This window comes from Poromitra crassiceps (assembly GCF_964638095.1).
Source record: "Poromitra crassiceps genome assembly, chromosome: 7".
Lineage (NCBI taxonomy): Eukaryota > Metazoa > Chordata > Actinopteri > Beryciformes > Melamphaidae > Poromitra > Poromitra crassiceps.
Window position 1 is genome coordinate 11,695,048 of NC_139628.1, and position 21,490 is coordinate 11,716,537.

Here is a 21,490-nt window from a genome sequence, read left to right on the forward strand (position 1 = left end):
AATCATATTATATCAGAAGTTTTCTTCGTTTTGCGTTCACAGTGATGTCAGTTAGATTTGGTTAGGTCAGAACTATGCTCACTACATCCATACATCTACCCTAACCCTTTTTTAACCCCAGGTGTGCATAAAATACAGGTTAAAAACTAAAAATATATATATATATATTTTTTTTTATATAATAATTATCGGTTATATCGTATCGGTTATCGGCCAAGAAGAATATATTTATCGGTTATCGTATCGGCTCTAAAAATCCATATCGTGCATCCCTAGGCTCTTATTCTAACAGCTGGAACACAGTGTCTGCGTGAGCAGTGCGTGTGCGCTGCAGAACTGTTTTTAATTTTGTTAACAGGTATTCTATCTTGTCTGCAGATTGAGCAGGATTTCACTCTGATGTCTCAGAGACGGAGAGAAGCCAGAGCAAGCCGCCGAAAGACAGCACGCAGCAGCCGACAGCCAGCCACGTCCCAGTCTGTGTGAGTACCTCACCTTGATACTGTATAGTGTCACTGTCTGTCTAGTCGGGAGTTCCTGCAATAAAGCCACAAGTTACGTTAATCTGCATTCTGCAATCACAGTATTGCAGTTTTCTTACTGTGGGATTCGACACCCGTACTCGGCAGCATCTTGAAATTGAATGTACATGTAACGTTCCCAATTCTATATATTAAATTCTAATATGTGTGTCAGTCTTTTCCAGTTTGAAAAAGACTGATATATTTCTACTCTGTTATCCCCCCCCCCCCCCCCCCCCCACACACACACACACACCAGGTCCAATAACACAGACAAACCCACGCTGGATGATGTCCATCGAAAAACAGGTGCTGGTTGAACGGCCTTTGTGCTTGGGCTGGCTGTAGTCTTCTCCTCCTACTATAACTTCAACCTGCAGTACCAACATGATGGAGCATGCATGCTGGAGAGAGGTACAGTAGGACCTTCTTCTTCCTCTGACACAAGAACATTGGCACAGCAGTCTGAATTAAATTGAATGTAACGTTCCCAATTCTATGTATTAAATTCTAAAAAACGACCCTCAAAATTTGGGAAGGCTAAGCCACACAACTAGCTCGTTATAATCTAACGTCATGCTTTGAAAGGCGACTTTACGACGATGAGCCAAGGCAACGCTGAGTCACATTTTCGAGCAGCCCCCGTCAGCCGACGGCGCCCCCTCCCCGTAGGACGGCGCTCCACCCGCCGTCATACGGGGAGCACGTGGCGAGGCTCTGACGGACGACCATGTTTAGGCCTTAAGAGTGACAGGGTTGTCTTTACCTTTCACACGCCATGTGAAATGTACTGTACAACATTTTCATTGTTTTAAGCCTAACCTAATTGCTAACCCAAACCATAACCCTTAACCTTAACCTTAAAGAAGAACTCACCCAAAAAACTACTGATTTCTTTTGCACATACTGTAATCTGACACATATCTGAGAACTGTAAACATGCACTAATTACACACATTCCACATGAACTCAGAATCAACTCTCAATAACTGTCAAACTAACTGAATGTCTGCAAAACTGTTTACAGCCAAATAAATCAGCATTGTTTTTTGGTGGACTGTCACCTTAACCAAATTGTTTTACTTGTCTAAACATAACCAGACTATTTTAGGTTTTTACAAATAAGACACTTCCTATATAGCCACGAAGCTCTCGAAAATATCAAATCCCCTAGGGCAATAGAAACGCTGTTGATCAGTCTCCAAATTAATAACTCAGTGGACAAACCCATATCCAGCATGTAAAATGGAATGGTAAAATGGACTGCATTTACTTTTCACATACAGTATAGTCACGCCGAGGGACTTCACAAATAGTCAACATAAGACGCTTTGGATACAGTATGTCACATTCATAAATTTATGTCACCTGAAAGAAGAATATTTTTGTGTTTCTACATTGTTTTTCAGAGCCTGCCTGTAAGCAGTGTCGTCCAAAGCAAGAAGAGTGGCAAGATGGTCTCAAAGCGGCATCAACAACTGCAATTGTGTGTACGCTCATCAAGAAGCTTTCGGACTTCAAGTGGGCCTTCTTTTGATCTTTTACACATACATACTGTACACTCATTCTGAACTGCTGACCGATGTTCCAATATGATGTTTTCTACAAGACTGATTACAGTGTGACCACTTGCCATAGCGTTCTTACTGGAAAAAGTGCGTTGGGTGTGAACGCCACCTTAGAGTGAAACAATGTTATGTTCTTTAGGCCAGAGGTCAGGCCAGGGACCCCCTCATTCTGATTTGACCATCGCCACTTGTCCTCTAAAAGCTGGTAGACTCATAATCAGGGAACAAAGAAATGTTAAACATCCTACTGTTCAAAGTCACTGGATGGATGTAGAGAACAAGTTCAACAAACATGTGACATTAATGTTGTAATTAATGTCAAGATGATCAGCATTGCGCCTTTACAACTGAAAATGCCAACGAGTGTTCCACTTGTTCCACATTATTTTAATAAATATTTGAACATGAATGAATAGTGTTGCTTTGTCATTATTGTTATTATTAATTATCTAATAATTAAATACACGAAAATCCCATTTTCAAAAGGCTAATAGCCTATTGTCATTGTATTCTGTATAGTTATGATTATTCTTATTATTTATTATGTCACGGGTGCACGTGTGTGTGTGTGTGTGTATAGTTAATGAAAATCTGTATGTACATTGCTCGTACACGACTAAGACATTAATACACATTATGCAGTTAGAACAAAGAACGAGGAACACATTTGCTATGTTGCTATGTAGTAAGTTTTATTAAAATGTAAGAGAATAAAATTGTAGTACAGTACAATTGAGTACAGTAGGCCTACAGTATCACCAAAAAATTGTCTCTCTGTAGGCCTACCTGTTTGGCCTCTAAAAAATGCCATGTGTAAAAGGCTATCAAAAGTCTTCTCAGGCTGTATAAAAAAACATAAAAAAAAAAACTACAGTACAGTATACTGTATGTCCCCTCTGCCAGGATCACTTCCCACTGTGGCATCCATTGTTCTTGACAATCAGGGGGAGAACTTTAGCTAAAACATTAATCAGATTGTCGCATGTTTGTTGGGACAGTTTGTTGTACCAAAAGTCGTTGATGCCAGAAATCAGCGCGTCTTTGCTCTTCGGTTTGATCACTCTTCGTATGTGATCTTTCAGAAGATGCCAAACGATTTCGATTGGATTCAAATCAGGAGATTCTGGGGGGGTTCGGATCCAGTTGATTCCCTCTGCTTGGATACAGGCTCGAGCGGCGGAGTGCTTCGGATCGTTGTCCTGGAAAAAACGATGGTATGGGCCAAAGTTTTTTCGAATGTATGGCCCTGCACTCGCCTTGATGATGGACTCCTCGAAGAAAATTCTGTCCATTATTCCCTCGAAGATGACCAACGGCCCGGGCCCATGCCGTGAAATTGCACCCCAGCAGTGAAGCTTGATAGGGTGCTTAGGGGTGGGTTTGGGAGCGAAGCGGCCCTTCTTGGTAAAAGTGAACCTTGCAAAGTGTTCCAAGGCCACAGTCGTCTCGTCAGTGAATATGACGTCATCCCAGACCTCATTTGTGTCGATCCATCGCAGAGCCTGGGCGAGTCTCAACTCTTTGTTTTTCTCTCTAATCATTGGGGTGAAGCAGGTGGGGTTATAGTTCCATTTCAGTTGCTGCCGAGCTCTGCGTATGGACGATGCGCTGATGCAGATCCCCAGATCTTCGTCGAGTTTGTCGTGGACTTGTCTCGCTACCAGCTCGTCATTCTCGTCTGTGATGTTGTCAATGGCAACTAGCACATTGCTGAAGAACAGAAAAGATAACAAAATTAATGCAATGAACCGATAATAATTTCACAAGATTCAAATGTGTTAAAGTGTTATAGTTCCCTATAGCAACATAAACTGTATATAGGCTACTTACTCAAACATTTTCCGCTTCCGTGGACGCCAAGGTGCCTTGACTATGAAATGGCGTATTATTGTCTGGCGGCTTACATTGACTCCAACCGCAGCAAGATGTTGCCGTATCTGGGCTGTGGTTTTTCCTGACGCACGAAGATAGCGGATGTCCACGCTATGCTGCTTACAAACCCTCATTGTATTTTGGTTTTGGTTTTGGATAGGATCAGTGTAGTAGTAGTAGTAATCTTGGTACCAGTGAATCATTTTACCCCTGCTATATACTGTAGGCCTACTGTCTGAAACCACGCCCCACTCCATATGGTCGGTTACGCCTCCAACACAACCCACCATCATCAAGCAAGGCCGCTCTATCTGCCTGTTTGTCTCTCTGCCAGTGCCCGCATGTCTGTTTAGTGTGCGTGTGTGTGTGGCATGTCATTTTTAACGCTGTTCATAACGAGCAGAGCGTGTTTAGGCTATCGTACGGCTCCGTCCCCAAATTAATTTTCATCGTCCCTGACGCTACTGTGCGCCCACACTGCGGAGTGGATAGGAGCTGACTAACTCTGACTGATAAGCTATCAAAGTTTTGTGGGGAGAAATACATTTCAAACTAGTCAGATATGACTTGAATGTCATAAAATAAATCACCCACAGTGATTGACGACAGTCCGACCACTATTTTGACTGCGCGGCTTTATGTAGCTTAACAAAGGCATTTTTGGCACATTGCCACCCCTCGTTGTCAATGGACTCCGTTAAAACATGTTTTTTGAAGTCTCCAGATTTGTCGCTAACATGATGCAGCCAATTCTATTGTGTGACTGTGCATCCACACTGTGGAGAGGATAGGAGCTGACTGACTGATAGGCTATCAAAGTTTTGTGGGGAGAAATAAATTTAAAACTAGTCAGATATGACTTGATTTGTTTTTGTTTGGTTACAAATTCGCTAAAGCTGTTTTTGATAGATGCTACTGCGAAAAAACGGCTCATATCCAGTTGTTTCTTAACAAAGACCCCTCATGTTTAGAGAGGCAAAACCTGAAAATATCCTGTTCTCTCTAGCAGGACATGATCCAGAATTCATGATTAAAAGGCACTTAACACATTGACTGCCAGACGTTTTTTTTTTGCTGTAGGTAGCTTCTGCCAAGCCGTTTTTTGAGGATTATGGCTCATTTTATAAGAGCCATTATTATTCGTTTCAGCTTGGAGTTTGTGAACATACAATATCTCAAAAGTACTAATAGAATGTGTACTTTCTCTGTCTAAAAGAGTTAGTTTGTAGAGTTAGTAGTTATGTAAGCATTAGCAGTTGAATACAGCATGGTTTTAGCGTGAAAAAGAATATTCAGAGATAAACGGCTTTTTGTGAAATTGGATGGAACTGTCACTTTAACCATTCATTTTTGGCTCTCTCTCTCTCTCTCTCCCTCCCCCTCTCGCTCTCTCTCTCTCTCTCCCTCCCTCTCGCTCTCCCTCCCTCTCTCTCTCTCTCTCTCTCTCTCTCTCTCTCTCTCTCTCTCCCTCCCTCTCGAGTTGCTTCAACTCCGCCCTCCGTGGGCGGACAAGCTTGTCACCAGTCAGTGCTTTGCTGCTCGAGTCCTGTGCCTGCATGTCTGGGCCGCTGTTTGAGGAAGTCGGGAAGGACTCGCTCGTTTGGAGTTTTGGTTGAGAGAAGTTTTTGCGATTCTGGTCATATTTATGCTGCGTGTTTCAAAGTGTGTTCCTCCAACTGTAATCTATCACCCGATCATAGTAGATCGGCTGAATCTATTATGTAAATTTGCAATCCCGCATCGCCAGCAATCAGCGCGAAAAGGAGAATGGCTGGGCTGAGAATGGCTTGACAAGTTAAAAAAATGCTTTCCTTTCTCTAGCTAGGAGAGCACTGTTGCCACTTAGTGGGTCGGTGGAATGGGTTGTAAACGTTCGGTGGCTCCAATAATTATATAAGAGATGTAAAAGGCTTAGATGCACAACCCACCGTCAAAAAAAAAAAATCGATGCCAAAAACGTGTAAACACGTTGTTGGCAGGGAACAGCTGGATTCTGAAAACGTGTTCATACGTTGTTGGCAGTGAATGAGTTAAGATGTTGGCTTTCTTATTATATCTAACAGCCAATCTACAGTAACAGCCAATGTCATTTTTATGGAAACTTGTACAGTAGCCTATGACTCCTGTCTCCTTAGTGTGAGGTGGCTATTTGCTGTGAATAAAGCTTGACTTTTGAACTTGATTTGCTGATCCTTTCTTGATGATGAAACAACTGTAAAAAAATAAATAAATGAATGTGGGTTTAGAGAAAACTTTATTTCAGATTACAACATTATTTCCCAGGGGGCCATACTGACTTACATCAAGTAAGTGAAGGGCCACACGGAATGTACGGAATGTACACTCGTCAGCCCCACCCAGCCAGGTGTTTTCCTTCTCAAAGGCCATGATTCTCCATGTAAATTAACCACTCAACAGTCAATGTCTCAATGTCCTTCCATGAGTGCCTGCTACATTTCACTTTTGTGGGGAGAAAATTAAATAAATTTAAAACTAGTCAGATATGACTTGATTTGTTTTTGTTTGGTTACAAATTCGCTAAAGCTGTTTTTGATAGATGCTACTGCGAAAAAACGGCTCATATCCAGTTGTTTCTTAACAAAGACCCCTCATGTTTAGAGAGGCAAAACCTGAAAATATCCTGTTCTCTCTAGCAGGACATGATCCAGAATTCATGATTAAAAGGCACTTAAGATGTTGGCTTTCTTATTATATCTAACAGCCAATCTACAGTAACAGCCAATGTCATTTTTATGGAAACTTGTACAGTATGACTCCTGTCTCCTTAGTGTGAGGTGGCTATTTGCTGTGAATAAAGCTTGACTTTTGAACTTGATTTGCTGATCCTTTCTTGATGATGAAACAACTGTAAAAAAATAAATAAATGAATGTGGGTTTAGAGAAAACTTTATTTCAGATTACAACATTATTTCCCAGGGGGCCATACTGACTTACATCAAGTAAGTGAAGGGCCACACGGAATGTACGGAATGTACACTCGTCAGCCCCACCCAGCCAGGTGTTTTCCTTCTCAAAGGCCATGATTGTCCATGTAAATTAACCACTCAACAGTCAATGTCTCAATGTCCTTCCATGAGTGCCTGCTACATTTCACTTTTGTGGGGAGAAAATTAAATAAATTTAAAACTAGTCAGATATGACTTGATTTGTTTTTGTTTGGTTACAAATTTGCTAAAGCTGTTTTTGATAGATGCTACTGCGAAAAAACGGCTCATATCCAGTTGTCACAGTTATCAGCACATCAAGTTAACCACCCCCTACAATAAATTGGTATCTAGGCGCTGGTGCATATCCTACTTTAGGCTCATTTTCAGGACCTTTACTCATGTTTTATGAAGGTATGTTTGGTCTAATTTTAAAGGGTAGACTCATAGGTTATTTTAAGCACAGTTGTGAGTTTGTCTAATAAACATAGAGGTCACATGGGCTCTTCAAATTGTCAACAACATCCATTTTTCCATCCCTTTTTTTTTCTCTCCCCCCCCCCGATTTTTTTTATTCCATTTTTATCCCCCATTAGTGCTAATTTAATTTATTTATCCTGGTTGCTGCTCCACCATATTATATTTGTGATAGTGGTGATGATAAAGATCATTGGTTAAATAAATGATTGAAAGTAGGGATGCACGATATGGATTTTTAGAGCCGATACGATAACCGATAAATATATTCTTCTTGGCCGATAACCGATACGATATAACCGATAATTATTATATAAAAAAAAATATATATATATTTTTTTTTAGTTTTTAACCTGTATTTTATGCACACCTGGGGTTAAAAAAGGGTTAGGGTAGATGTATGGATGTAGTGAGCATAGTTCTGACCTAACCAAATCTAACTGACATCACTGTGAACGCAAAACGAAGAAAACTTCTGATATAATATGATTGTTTTAATAAAGTGTATCACTCAATTATAGTCAATACAAAAATAAAGGCTTTTATATAACGGAAAGCCAAGCTGCTTAGTCTGCAGATAAAACACAATGACAAAAGGCATAGTAATTTAGACTTGTCATACTGATCTGTTAAAATTTTGCATGGGTTCCAGTTCTCAGTGAGTTGTAGCCTGGGCCCAATGAATGGGGCAGGCACTATATAAACCATCTGTGTCGTTTCACTTTTTACTGAAAAATGCTGCCACCAGATTAAAGAAAAGAACCCTATGTTGACTGACTGATGCTTTTTATGTAGCCTAATGTGCGCGCGACTGCGCCTTTGTTTTCATTATTGGCTGTTAGATGGCTCTGTCCAGCACTATGGTCCAGCAGCTAACGCTAACTAGCGCGGTTAGCTTAACGTTAGCGAGTGGTTGCGAGTTAAATACACAATCCCTGGATGTTTCATTTTGGGTAAAGGGGTTTCCATTAGTTTCTATAAGTTTACGCCAGCTCTGTGTATTAAGTGCTTTTGCGGGGCTGTTTGATCACAAGCCACAGACTGTAAATGTCACAAGCATTTTGTCTGCCAAGCGGACGAGTCTGCAGGGTAGGCCGCACGACGAGCTAATGCTAACAAAACTCGCTAACAATAACAACAAACATATCCGCTGCATCATCGCCAGCTTTGGTTTAACGTAATGCCAGCTTATTGGTTTCCCCTCCTCTCGGAACCTGTGTGGGACATGGATTGCAAATTACAGTAGCTTGATAATTCTGAAACTGCAGCATACTGGCAGCAGCCATGTTTGCGTCGCAGCTGTGATGTCACGAATGTGCGACAACAAAAGCTCCGCTTCCAAGGCAAAAAATAAAGCAGGATTATTATCGGATAATTTATCGGAAAAAGGCCATTATCGGAATAATAAATAATAACGCAAATGGCCATATTGGCCGATAATTTATCGGTCCGATAATTATCGTGCATCCCTAAATTGAAAGTTAGAATTCTTGATTCTTTTCTATCACATGTTCTGTTCAAATAAAGTGACACAATTGTCTCTTTCTTTGGATCAATGTTTGGTGTCATTGTGGGTTAACTGTGACTAATAACATCAAGTAAACATGTCATTATGAACATTAGCTGTCAATGTTAACTGTTTAGTGAAAAACAAAACTCAAACTGTTCCTTTTCTATTTTTTCTTTTCACCTAGAATAAACAATGAAATTAAATGTGCAAGATTATCTTCACTTTCTCAGTTTATTTGTTTGGGGGGGGGGGGCGTGGGCATGGGGCGTGGTTTTCAGCGCCAGGTACAGTAGCCTTATAAATAAGCAGCATTCGTCATTGCCACGCATCCTTCAAGATCTGTTACTAACACTTTTGAAGATGCCAGCGACAAAGAGCTTTTACACCAGCCAACCAGCAACCAATAAGGTATGTTTTCGTATATATTTACATTACCCCGCTAGCCGGGCGCTTCTGGCTCATACGAGCGCATTAGCAGCGCCCGGCGAACGTCACGCATTTTCCTATTTTACACTGTGACATTTTCACGTCTAGGTGTAAATGCATATTTACAATGCTATTTGTTTTCACATTTTCAATATATTTAGATGTGATAATAAAGGCTTCGAGGGCCTGGTTTAAGTACCTTGAAAGTGCTTGAATTGTACTCTTAAAAGCACAAACCCTGCTTACAACAGTCGCTGATTGTTTATTCTACAGTATTTTTTGTTGTTTTTTGTTTACAGAGAGCTTTGTGCAGTGTGGATCGTCCAGGGCTGAGTCCGGCTGCCGCAGCCAAAAAACCAAAGATCACCACCCGTCTTGTAAAGAAAAAAGCTGTAAGTACAGTTTTCCTTTCACACACATGCGCACACACACACACACACACACACACACACACACACACACACAACTGTCCGCCTGCAAGTAAATCCATAGAGAAAATAAGTAGCAAAGAGCGTTCCCATCTGCAACGAAAATTACTTCCTTGTTTGCCTGAGACGCATGTGTACCCATGCGCTCAGGCAAACAAGGAAGTGATTTTCGTTGCAGAGAGGTAACCCTCTTCGAACCACTCTTGCTGGTTCCTCTCGCTATGGATTTACTGAAAATGAAAATGACAGTTTCGCGTACTTTGGATTATTATTTGATGATCGCATGGTGAGTACACAAGTCACAACATGTATGTGATTGTTTCTAGCGCTGTTGTGTGTGCTTTTGGGGGAATGAACGGCGGTAGCATATTAGAGACTGCCACACTACTGTACTATCTAACTAGCGTTAACAGTAGCAGCCCCCATGTATCACTGTGAAACGCACTTTCTAATGCACGCCACGCACAGTGAAGATGTTGGCGGCGTGTCCCTTCGCTACTGACACACACACACACACACAAAGTAGTGTAATAAGTAGGCCTAATGAGTTACTCTACACAGACAGTAATATTGTAAAGTAGGCTAGTTCATTACTTTCAAATGAAAGTATCTAATAGGCTAGTACAGTATCACATTTTGAAAGTAACTTGCCCAACACTGCACAAAAATTATAGGCTTTTTTGTTTTGAATATTCATGTATACATATGTTCATGTTTTTCCTACAGGCTGTCGTAGTGCAGAATACCGAGAACCTACCCCCTAGCCATCTGAATGAACAGGATGCGGCTCTTGGACAGAGCCGCAACAACGCCATGATGGGAGTGGATCTGAAAATTCAACAAGCAATTGGGCGAGCAACAGATGGTTTCCGCAAACAGTTGGAGGACTTCAAAGTCACGTCCACCAAAACTACAGAAGATCTCCGCAAGGAGATAGCTGACTTGAAAGTCACGTCCAGCAAGCAACAGACACAGCTTGATTTGCAACACGGGCGGCTAGAAGACTTGACTAAGCAGCTCGAGGCCCGCAGAGACAACTGTACTGTACAGGCTCACCGGCCCTCAGCAAGTTCAGCAAGTTCACGCGAGCTTTTCAATAGCCCATTACAGCTCAGTTACACTGAGCTTCTGTCACCCGCTGTGAGAACTGAGCTTCTGTCACCTGTGAGAACTGAGCTTCTGTCACCTGTGAGAGACACTTTCCATTTGGCACTGTCGCCGACGCCGACGCCCACGCCCACGAGGAGAAACACTCGACATGCGGCTATTGAAACAATGCCTGACATCACGTTGCAGAGTATTACAGTGGATGAGGAGTCGGCATTGTTCAATCAGTACCCACAGAACCCGGACGCATATGCAGCAAACATATTCATGCTACTGGTCGACTTCAACGTGTACCATCAGGATTTCGTTCACAAAGTGAACTGGAAGGGAGGTCACGGCAAACACGCATTGCCGAAGAACCTCAAGGCAAAGGTGCTTGACATGGTGAAGGCGAAATACGCGACTTATGTTGTAAAACATATTCGTGATCGGATCAATGAACGTCTCCGTAACCCGAGAAACGTAGATCCGAGGGCACGTCACGACCCCCTCCGCTAAACAGACTGACTGTTTTACTGTTGCCTATACTGTGCAGCCTGATACTTTTCTGATAGCCTTTTCACATGGCATTTTTTTTTTAGGCCTAAACAGGTACAGAGAGACATTTTTTTTGTGATAGGCCTACTGTACTCAATTGTACTGTACTGTATTACATTTTTTTTTCTCTTACGTTTTAATAAAACTTTAGTAACATAGCAAATGTGTTCCTCGTTATTTATTCTAACTGCATAATGTGTATTAATGTCTAGTAGTGTGTACGAGCAATGTACATACAGATTTGTATTAACTGCACACACACACACACACACATATCATAATAACTACATAATACAATGACACAATAGGCTATTAGCCTTTTGAAAATGGGACTTTTATGTTCATTTTATATCATGCTTGTCAAATGCAAGAGATCACTGCATGGCATGCTATCAAAACGATTTCGATTTATGTAGCCTACTGTGTGTGCGTGTCCTTTGTGCGGGGGGGGGGGGGGGGGGGTGAGTGATGCATCTAATTAGCTGATCACTGTATGCTGTGTGCTGTGTGCAGAATAGCAGTCAAACCGGTTCTGAATGGTAACAGTAACACGTTCCTGCTTCCCCCCACAAATTTCATTCTTGAGGCTGCGGTTACATGAGGCCTTTTAATTCGAAATGAAATCATTCGAATGAAATCATTCGCATTGATCGTTATTTCCTGCGAGTTTACAAGAGAAAATAGTATCCAATCTCAATCCTCTAACTCACTGCAGTCTTTCTGCGCATGCCCGTTTCACTTTTGACTGAAAAATGATGCCTCTAGATTAAAGAAAAGACACTGTGATGTTGACTTTTATGTAGCCTAAATGTGCGCATGTACTGTATAGAAAAATACTTCAATCGCATTGAGAAACGAACTACACCACCCCCTTACATCGAATTTGACTTCACATCGAATTGGCCGTTTTCATTCTGCTTTAGGTGTTTACAAGATAAATTTGAAGAGGATTGGGATCGAATTCTGAGTTAAAGAGGATTGAAACTGTCCATGTGTCCAAGTAACCACTTGTCACTTGTCAACCCAGTTGATGTCACAATGTGCATGCACGTGGTCTAAATACGCTGCGCTGATTTGCTCAATGGATTTTTCGGCTTCCGCAAACAAACAGCTGTGGTGCTTGTTGCTTGTTGTCTTGGAAACATGAACTTTGAGCGCTTCCTGAATGGGTCAACCAAGGAGCAGGCAAAAGTGGCTTTGCATCCCAGCAAACATTTTCACGTATAACGACCGTGTGCTGTACGTCAAACCAATGTCCATCTGTTTAAATGAATTGTGTATGATTTTTTTTTGCAGGAACACTGACAATATCAGATGGTAGTGGGCAGGAAATCAACCCACAGATCCTTTTGATTGTACAAATGTGACCGTTTTGACAGAACTTGGTGTGATGATGCATGTTTTAGCACTGTGTGTGTGAATTTATGGCACTTTTTCTGGGTTTAGAAAGCTTCTTCTGTGACAAAGCATTTGATATACAGATGTCATAAGAGTTGTGACGATTCAAGCTCATTTATTGTTCCATATTAACTAAGGGTTAAGTAACAATGACAGAGCTTTAAAGACATTGGAATATCTATCAATGGCTGATGTTAGATAATCTATAATCCTCTAACAGCCTGGAAATATATTTGGCAGATAACATACAACAGCGTAGTCACTATAATGTACATGTAAGAGTGACCCGATACAGTAAGCTGGTCATTCTGAAGACACCTCAAAACCTACTTCGATACTTGATATCTGAAAGTCTATGAACCTAGATCAGGGGTGGGAAACATTTTTTTCCAGAGGGCCATACTGACTTACTGTACATATAAAGTAAGCAAAGCACATTGGACTGATAACTGCCAACACTCCTGATTTTTGTGCGGGTCTCTCTCTCTCCCGCTGTGATTGGTAATTTCTCCTGTTAATCTCCTGATATCATAGTGATACAAATCAAATGGATGTAGCAGATTAGATTTATTAATGTGATGCTGTCTTTTATTGACTTTTTGTGGGTGGTTCTGTTTTCCTTTGAGGACGTTGGATGCCGCATTTTGCCCACGTGTGTTATATACCTGCATATAAAACAGAAGAAGTCACTTTTTAATCTCATACACTGCAGTGTTTAGCAGAGCCCTGCCCAGTGCCCACAGAAGTTTACTTAAACTCTATAATTATTTTATCTTCATTTATCTACAGACCAAAAGTATAGATTCTCTTTCACATTTGACCTATTTCCCTGAGTTGGATTAATAAAGTTGTTGATCAATTGATTGACTGACTGAATGATGGTGGTTCATGTACTGTATGCATAGGCTAGTGACAATGAATAGATACCAGGGGAGAAATCAAACTAGGCTACTCATACAGTAAATCCTCCTATTTCAGGGTGAAAAGTTTGGCTGTCAGCTAAAGGTGACTAGTCGGTATTAATACAGTACTGTGACTAGCTTTTCGGATGTTAGGTAGTAAAGATCTGAATGTATATCAACCTAAAAGCTAACATCTCCCCACTGTCATAACGAGATGGGTCCATGCTACTGTACTGTAACGTTATATCAATTCGAGAAAAACTAGCTACTGTACAGTAGTTAGAAATGGCTGCAGGCCAATTCTAGATTCTATTCACAGATCGTAGTGTTTGCTAGCTAGCTAGCGCTAAGCTAACACTGATTCAATGTCACCATACAATATGCTTGAACCAAATTAACCAAATTAAAACTTAACGCCCACACGTATAGTGACGCAGCTGCAGCTATCATGTTGTTTTGTTTAGTGTACTGTACAATAACGTACTGTAACGAACTCTGATAGGGCACATACTGTAGGTTGGCGTTAACCAGACAGTATATAACGCATCCGAGATATAAACGTTATGAATATAGCCACGTTATAAACAAACTAACGCTGGTGATCCGTATGGAAACATTGTTACTCGAAATGGTTAAAAGTTATATCAATTTGGTCATTCTGTAGCATTTTACTGCCATATAACATAACTAGCAGCTATGTTAGTAAGCCACATAGGACAACTAGCGCTGAACCGGAAGAACAAATACGTTTGCGTGGACTGTGACCCCGCAGCTTGAAACTGCTGCAACAGTGAGAGACACATTATGGACTATGAGGGCCCCCTAGTGGTTGAATGCCATTATTCACATCTCAAACCATCTCAAAAACGTCACCGCATCGTCAAGCACAAAGTAATGAAAAAAATCTGTCACGACGGGAGTGGCTGCATCTGTATAATGTTTCCTGGTGGTTATATGGCCTAGTTTAGTAGCCGATAGAAAAGAGGGAGGAAACAAACCCACACCTGCACAGAGGCAGAGAGAACCTGCAGATTGCATCACCACAACCAAACCACAACAATTTTCCATCTGACAAAGCTGTGTGCAGCACAGACATGCACACACACACACACACACACACACACACACACACACACACACACACACACACACACACACACACACACACGCCATATCATAAGAGCTGTTAATAGACTGCAGTTGTGGTTATATGGCCTAGTTTAGTAGGCCTTATAGTTTACTGCTGTCCTGCTGCTACTGCTGTGTTACAGTTTGCCAGACTGGACTTTACGGTACAGGACTCCTCTGCACCAACTACATCACAAGCAGAAACTAGAATGACCGCACTGTGGATATATGCCTCCGCCAGTCAGCAGTCGACATCCATGTTTGATGTGTGAGCCAAATGTGAAGAAATTTGGTGAAAGTATTACTGAGATATGGCGTTACTGAACTTGAAAATGCCGCTCATGAGGTCACAGTGACCTTGACCTTTGACCAATGGTGAAAGGTGAAATGGTGCTTCATCCTTGAGTCCAAGTGGACGTTTGAGGCAAATTAGATGAAATTTCGTCAAGGCATTCATTCTATTTTTTTTTATCTTTTTTAATATTTCCCCCCCGATTTTTTATCCCATTTTTATCCCCCATTAGTGCTAATTTAAATTTATTTATCCTGGTTGCTGCTCCACCCTCTGCCGATCTGGGGAGAGCCGAAACTGGCTCCACACTTCCTCCGAGACATGGGCAGTTAGCCAGCCGCTTCTTTTCACCTGACAGGGGAAGCTTCACCGGTAGGACATACAGTAGCACGTGGGAGGATCACGCTATTCCAACGAGATCCCCTCCCTCCGAACAGGCGCCCCTAACGACCAGAGGAGGCACCACATCAGCAACCAGGATATTGCATGTTTTGGTGAAGGGGTTCCTATGTGAAGGAAACCCCCGGGAGGCGCGGGGAGAACATGCCAACTCCACACAGAAAGGCCATTTTGACGACCCCACCCGGGCGGTGGGCACTCGAGGATATGCGGACAGGCACGCATTCCTTCAGCGTTCACAGCGTCCCAGGTGAGAATCAAACCCAGGACCTTCGAGCTGTGAGGCGACAGCGCTTACCACTGCACCACCATGCCCCCCTTCGTCAAGGCATTCCTGAGATCTCATGTTAACGAGCATGAAACGATGATGTCACAGTAACCTTGAACTTTGACCACCAAAATCTAATCAGTTCATCCGTGAGTCCAAGTGGAAGAAATTTTGTGAAGGCGTTCTTAAGATACCGCGTTAACAAGCTTGAAAATGTCGTTCATGAGGTCACAGTGACCTGAACCTTTGTCCTTTGAACACCAACATCTAAGTAGTTCATGCTTGAGTCCAAGTCGACGTTTGAGCCAAATTGGCAGAAATTCCATCAAGGCGTTACTGAGATATTGCGTTACAGAACTTGGAAATGGGGTTAGTGAGGTCACAATATGGGAACCCAGAGTCTATTTTTATTTGAAAAATAGACTCTGGGACAGCCCTACCGTTTTTTCAGGCTTCCTGTACAGCGCGCCTCTCCTGCCACCATCACTTCCTTTTCCACGTCCGTACCCCACATTTAGTACTCTGTTGTTGTGAGACAAGTTGACATTTTCTATGCAGTTTAATAGTGAATACCGAAATGGACGCGGAAAAGGAAAGCGGAAGTGACGTCTCTTCCTTTTCCGCGTCCAATCAATACCAATTTTCTATACCAAAACAAAAATGTGTGATTGAGACAGTGGCGAACCGTGCCTATCAGAACCGGGCCTTCTATGCGGTAACCCAACCCCCCCCCCCCCCCCCCCAAACACACACACACACACACACACACACACAATATATAGCCTACCTTACGTGCAAGTCTGAGGTCTCTGTGCTCACTCCGTTACAGTCTGTCAGTAACACAACCACAGTTAGCTCAATACCAAAACTCCCCCTGCCAGCACCACCAGCAATAAAAAACATTTTTTAACTTACCAATGATGTTCACTTGATGACAAAACCCATTGTCTTGAAAAGCAACAAGCAAGTCCTCCAAGCTAGCCTGGAAATGGCGACATATCCGACATATCCCACCCACAACTCAACTAATTGTGATTGGCTAACGCCACAACTAAATGATATTCTGATTGGTTAAGACACCTGTCATCAAAATTGTCATCCTCATGTCATGACAAGAGCCGGTCTTCGCGAAGGGTTGCTGTCAATCAATACCATTTGCCGGTGGAGGCTGGTCCAAATATTTAACCCCATATTTGCTGAAACAAAGTGAGTCCAAGATCTGAACAATTTAGCGACAATATTACTGTTATTTCAGTTAATAAAAACTAATAAATAACAAATACAAATTATTTATTAGGGGGAAATTCTTTTCTTTTCAATTTTTTTTTTTTTTTTTTAAATTCTTGGGTATTCAGTGAATACCTATTTGGCCCTGACGGTTCGCCACTGGATTGAGAGAACAGCGTCATTGAGGCTAAAAGTGCTCCAATAAGGCTGGTGATTGGTTGTCATGTAGAGGCATGCAGGGAAAGTTACGGCCACTTTAGACCGAGCGTGTGTTGTTGTATTGAGACCTTTGAGACGCAGCGTGCGGACTGTACAATACAATACGGAACAATCTATCTAAAGCTTTGTCTTTGTCTTTGTCTTTATTTAAGATCCCTATTAGCTACAGCAGAGCTGCAGCTATTCTTCCTGGGGTCAAACAACTTGCATAGTTTCAAGATATCAAACAACTTGCATAGTTTCAAGATATCACATACAAAATTTACATTCTGTATAAAAATACATTCTGTACAAACGGTACAATTTCGGATATTACATACATAGGCCTACATACTGTACCTTTCAAGATATTGCATACATCAGAATTACCTACATACCATTACAGATGTGTAGAATATACATACAACTGCATCACATATTATGTATACCTATATATATATACCATTACCATATCTTATATATATAATTATACATATAACTATTACCATCACCATGTATATTATATATTAGTTATGTACATGCTCATTGGCAATATGCAATATATGTGACAAGAAGAAGATTGGTGCCAAGACTGGCAACACGACGAATATGATGAAACATTTGACCGTGCATGGGATCAATTTACGAGCAGAAAGTTGCACCGTGTTTGAATGCAAGAAGAGCGAGCCGGACCATCATCGTCTTAAAGCTCCTTCACATCTGAGGACGATACGACTGGCCCTGATTTTAGCAGGTCACCAAACTTAACGTTTAGCAACTTCTCCATGGTTGTTTACATGGTTGTAGTTAAAGTTAGGCTACTCTAGTAATCCCGTAGGTGCGGTGATAAACTGGCCCCCATGTTTTTCTTCTCTCTCTCTCTCTCTCTCTCTCTCTCTCTCTCCAGCCTGCTGAGGGTACAACGTCAGAGGGGGTCAATCCATTCACACATCAGTCAGGAGCAGCCAGGCTGTCTGTTCACACATCAGCCAGGAGCAGCAGGCTGTCTGTTCACACATCAGCCAGGAGCAGCCAGGCTGTCTGTTTACACATCAGCCAGGAGCAGCAGGCTGTCTGTTCACACATCAGCCAGGAGCAGCCAGGCTGTCTGTTCACACATCAGCCAGGAGCAGCCAGGCTGTCTGTTAACACATCAGCCAGGAGCAGCCAGGCTGTCTGTTCACACCTCAGCCAGGAGCAGCCAGGCTGTCTGTTCCCTGAAGAAGGACTGAGTCAAGCTTTAGTATGCAGCAGTGAGCATTAAACACTGACTTGAAACTCCCTTTTGCACTGAAAACTATTTGCACTGATTTATTTATTTTACATTTCTTTCCTTTGTACTCCCAATATGTTTGTAGCGGCGGCAATAATAAGTTTAGACAACTTCAAGTTGTGTTAAATACAGTAGGTTTTATTTTTTTATGCTGTAAAACTGCTTTCAAAAAATAAAACTAAAGATTTGTATCGTAATTTCAATGTGTAATGTAGTTTTATTTTTGTTCAAATGGAATTATCTAAAATTGATATAGAAAAAATAAGGAACCGGTATCAAAGTCAAGGTATCGTATCGGTATCGAAATCTTTTGAACCAGCCCTAATTGCATACGATGATGCAAGGGATGTACTCTTTAGTATGTCTTCTATTTATGTTGACTTTTTTTTTAGTTGGATGATTATGAGAAACTTGAGTTGTGTTGTAAAAAAGGGACCTTCTTCATAGCAAATTTCATCTGTCAGGCCTGGGAGCAAAGACGGAACATTTTGTTTCAAAAGTTTAAAAGATTTAATGATCCGTTTTGTTGTTTGAGCAGTATGTTGACTTGTGATGACTTAAATGTAGCCTATCACTGCGCTGCTTTATGTTGTATTTTTTGTGTGTCTTATAAGCCCATGAGGGTTGGGCACCTTAGGGTGCATGATACAAAAATAAAAATCAATCAATCAATCAATCAATCTTGGAGATGCTGGATGGAGTCCTGCATGGGGCTCCTGTATAGGGGACTCCATTCTACTTGAATAATTCAATGCACATGTGTGCAGTGATGGAGAAACTTGGAGGGGCGTGATTGGGAAGAATGGCCTTCCTGATCTGAACCTGAGCTGTGTTCTGCTAATAGACTTCTGTGCTAACAATGCATTGGCCATAACAAACACTGTGTTTGTGTTAAGCACACGTGCTGCCACCTGCTGGCCACTCAGTTTATGAACAGCTCCCTTCTTGTAAGAGCCATCTGTGTGTGTGTGTGTGTGTGTGTGTGTGTGTGTGTGTGTGTGTGTGTGTGTGTGTGTGTGTGTGTGTGTGTGTGTGTGTGTGTGGTGGGGGGCTGATCTGTGACTCTGGACAAGCATTAAAACTCTTGATAATTTCTGTCTGTCTTTACTTTGAATTGAACTATCCAATAAAGGCAAAACATTTACAAGAACTAACCTTAAAACACATAAATAATCAACTTAAAAAGAAAAATAGGTAACCCTTTATTTTACAGGTACCCTAGTTACATATGAACTATTTGTAATTACACATGAACACCAAATGTAATTACACAGTAATTACCAATAGTTAGGGGTTCGAGCCCTGAAGGGGCTGAAACCCTATTGTTTTTCAAAATCCGAATATATTATTATTATTTTTCATCTGCCCCAACGCAAATTCCCGTGAGTTGGTAAATGGTAGAGACCTGAAACCTGGCCCAATGACAGATATTGTTGGCTGGTAGGTGCTCAAAAAAGATTTTTCGAATCGGCCTGAAGGTGGCGCTATAATCGACGGTTTTACGTTAAAGGCCATCACTTCCACGCCGTTGGTCCGATTTTCAAACTTTTTTTTTCCAGATGTTCAGGTGAACCTGCTCTACAAGTTTGCCATAAGGACCCTCAATGTCCGCCTGGAAAGTTTTTGAGATATTTGGAAAAGTTTGGAAAACACATTTTTTGCATCTCCTCCTAGACCGTTGGACCGATTTGCACCAGACTCGCAAGGAAGCATCTATGGAGCAAGCTCTACAATCGTGATTGGTGGATTTTTGAAAGCTACTTTAGTTTCGGAGATATTGATCGTTAAAGTTGAGAGGGGCGTGGCCTCACAGCTAAATTGTCCTCACTTCATGACCGATTAAGGAATCTTCACGAAACTTGCAGGAGGTCTTCGGAGACCATCCTAGACCATGTGTGTCAAATTTTGTGCAATTCAACCAAAAGGGGGCGCTATAGCAGCATTCAGTACCTGTACCTTCTAAATTGTTTGATTTTGAAGGGCGGCAGGAAGTGCTGATTCATTGGAATTATGGCCAGCCTGACGTCTTGTATTGACACTTGACACTTCTGAGCTGATTTCAGAAAAGAAAGTGTCATTTGGCCTGTAGGGGGCGCTATTGTTTGCCTATGGGGGGCGCTACAGCAACGTATCTCCGCAACCGTAACTCGTAGAGACTCACGGATGGCGGCGTTGGACTCGGGGTGAAAAAGTAGCGGTACGAGGCCCGGGATCACCATCGCACCTTCCGTTTCCCATTTATTAGGGGTTCGAGCCCTGAAGGGGCTGAAACCCTATTGTTTTTCAAAATCCGAATATATTATTATTATTTTTCATCTGCCCCAACGCAAATTCCCGTGAGTTGGTAAATGGTAGAGACCTGAAACCTGGCCCAATGACAGATATTGTTGGCTGGTAGGTGCTCAAAAAAGATTTTTCGAATCGGCCTGAAGGTGGCGCTATAATCGACGGTTTTACGTTAAAGGCCATCACTTCCACGCCGTTGGTCCGATTTTCAAACTTTTTTTTTCCAGATGTTCAGGTGAACCTGCTCTACAAGTTTGCCATAAGGACCCTCAATGTCCGCCTGGAAAGTTTTTGAGATATTTGGAAAAGTTTGGAAAACACATTTTTTGCATCTCCTCCTAGACCGTTGGACCGATTTGCACCAGACTCGCAAGGAAGCATCTATGGAGCAAGCTCTACAATCGTGATTGGTGGATTTTTGAAAGCTACTTTAGTTTCGGAGATATTGATCGTTAAAGTTGAGAGGGGCGTGGCCTCACAGCTAAATTGTCCTCACTTCATGACCGATTAAGGAATCTTCACGAAACTTGCAGGAGGTCTTCGGAGACCATCCTAGACCATGTGTGTCAAATTTTGTGCAATTCAACCAAAAGGGGGCGTTATAGCAGCATTCAGTACCTGTACCTTCTAAATTGTTTGATTTTGAAGGGCGGCAGGAAGTGCTGATTCATTGGAATTATGGCCAGCCTGACGTCTTGTATTGACACTTGACACTTCTGAGCTGATTT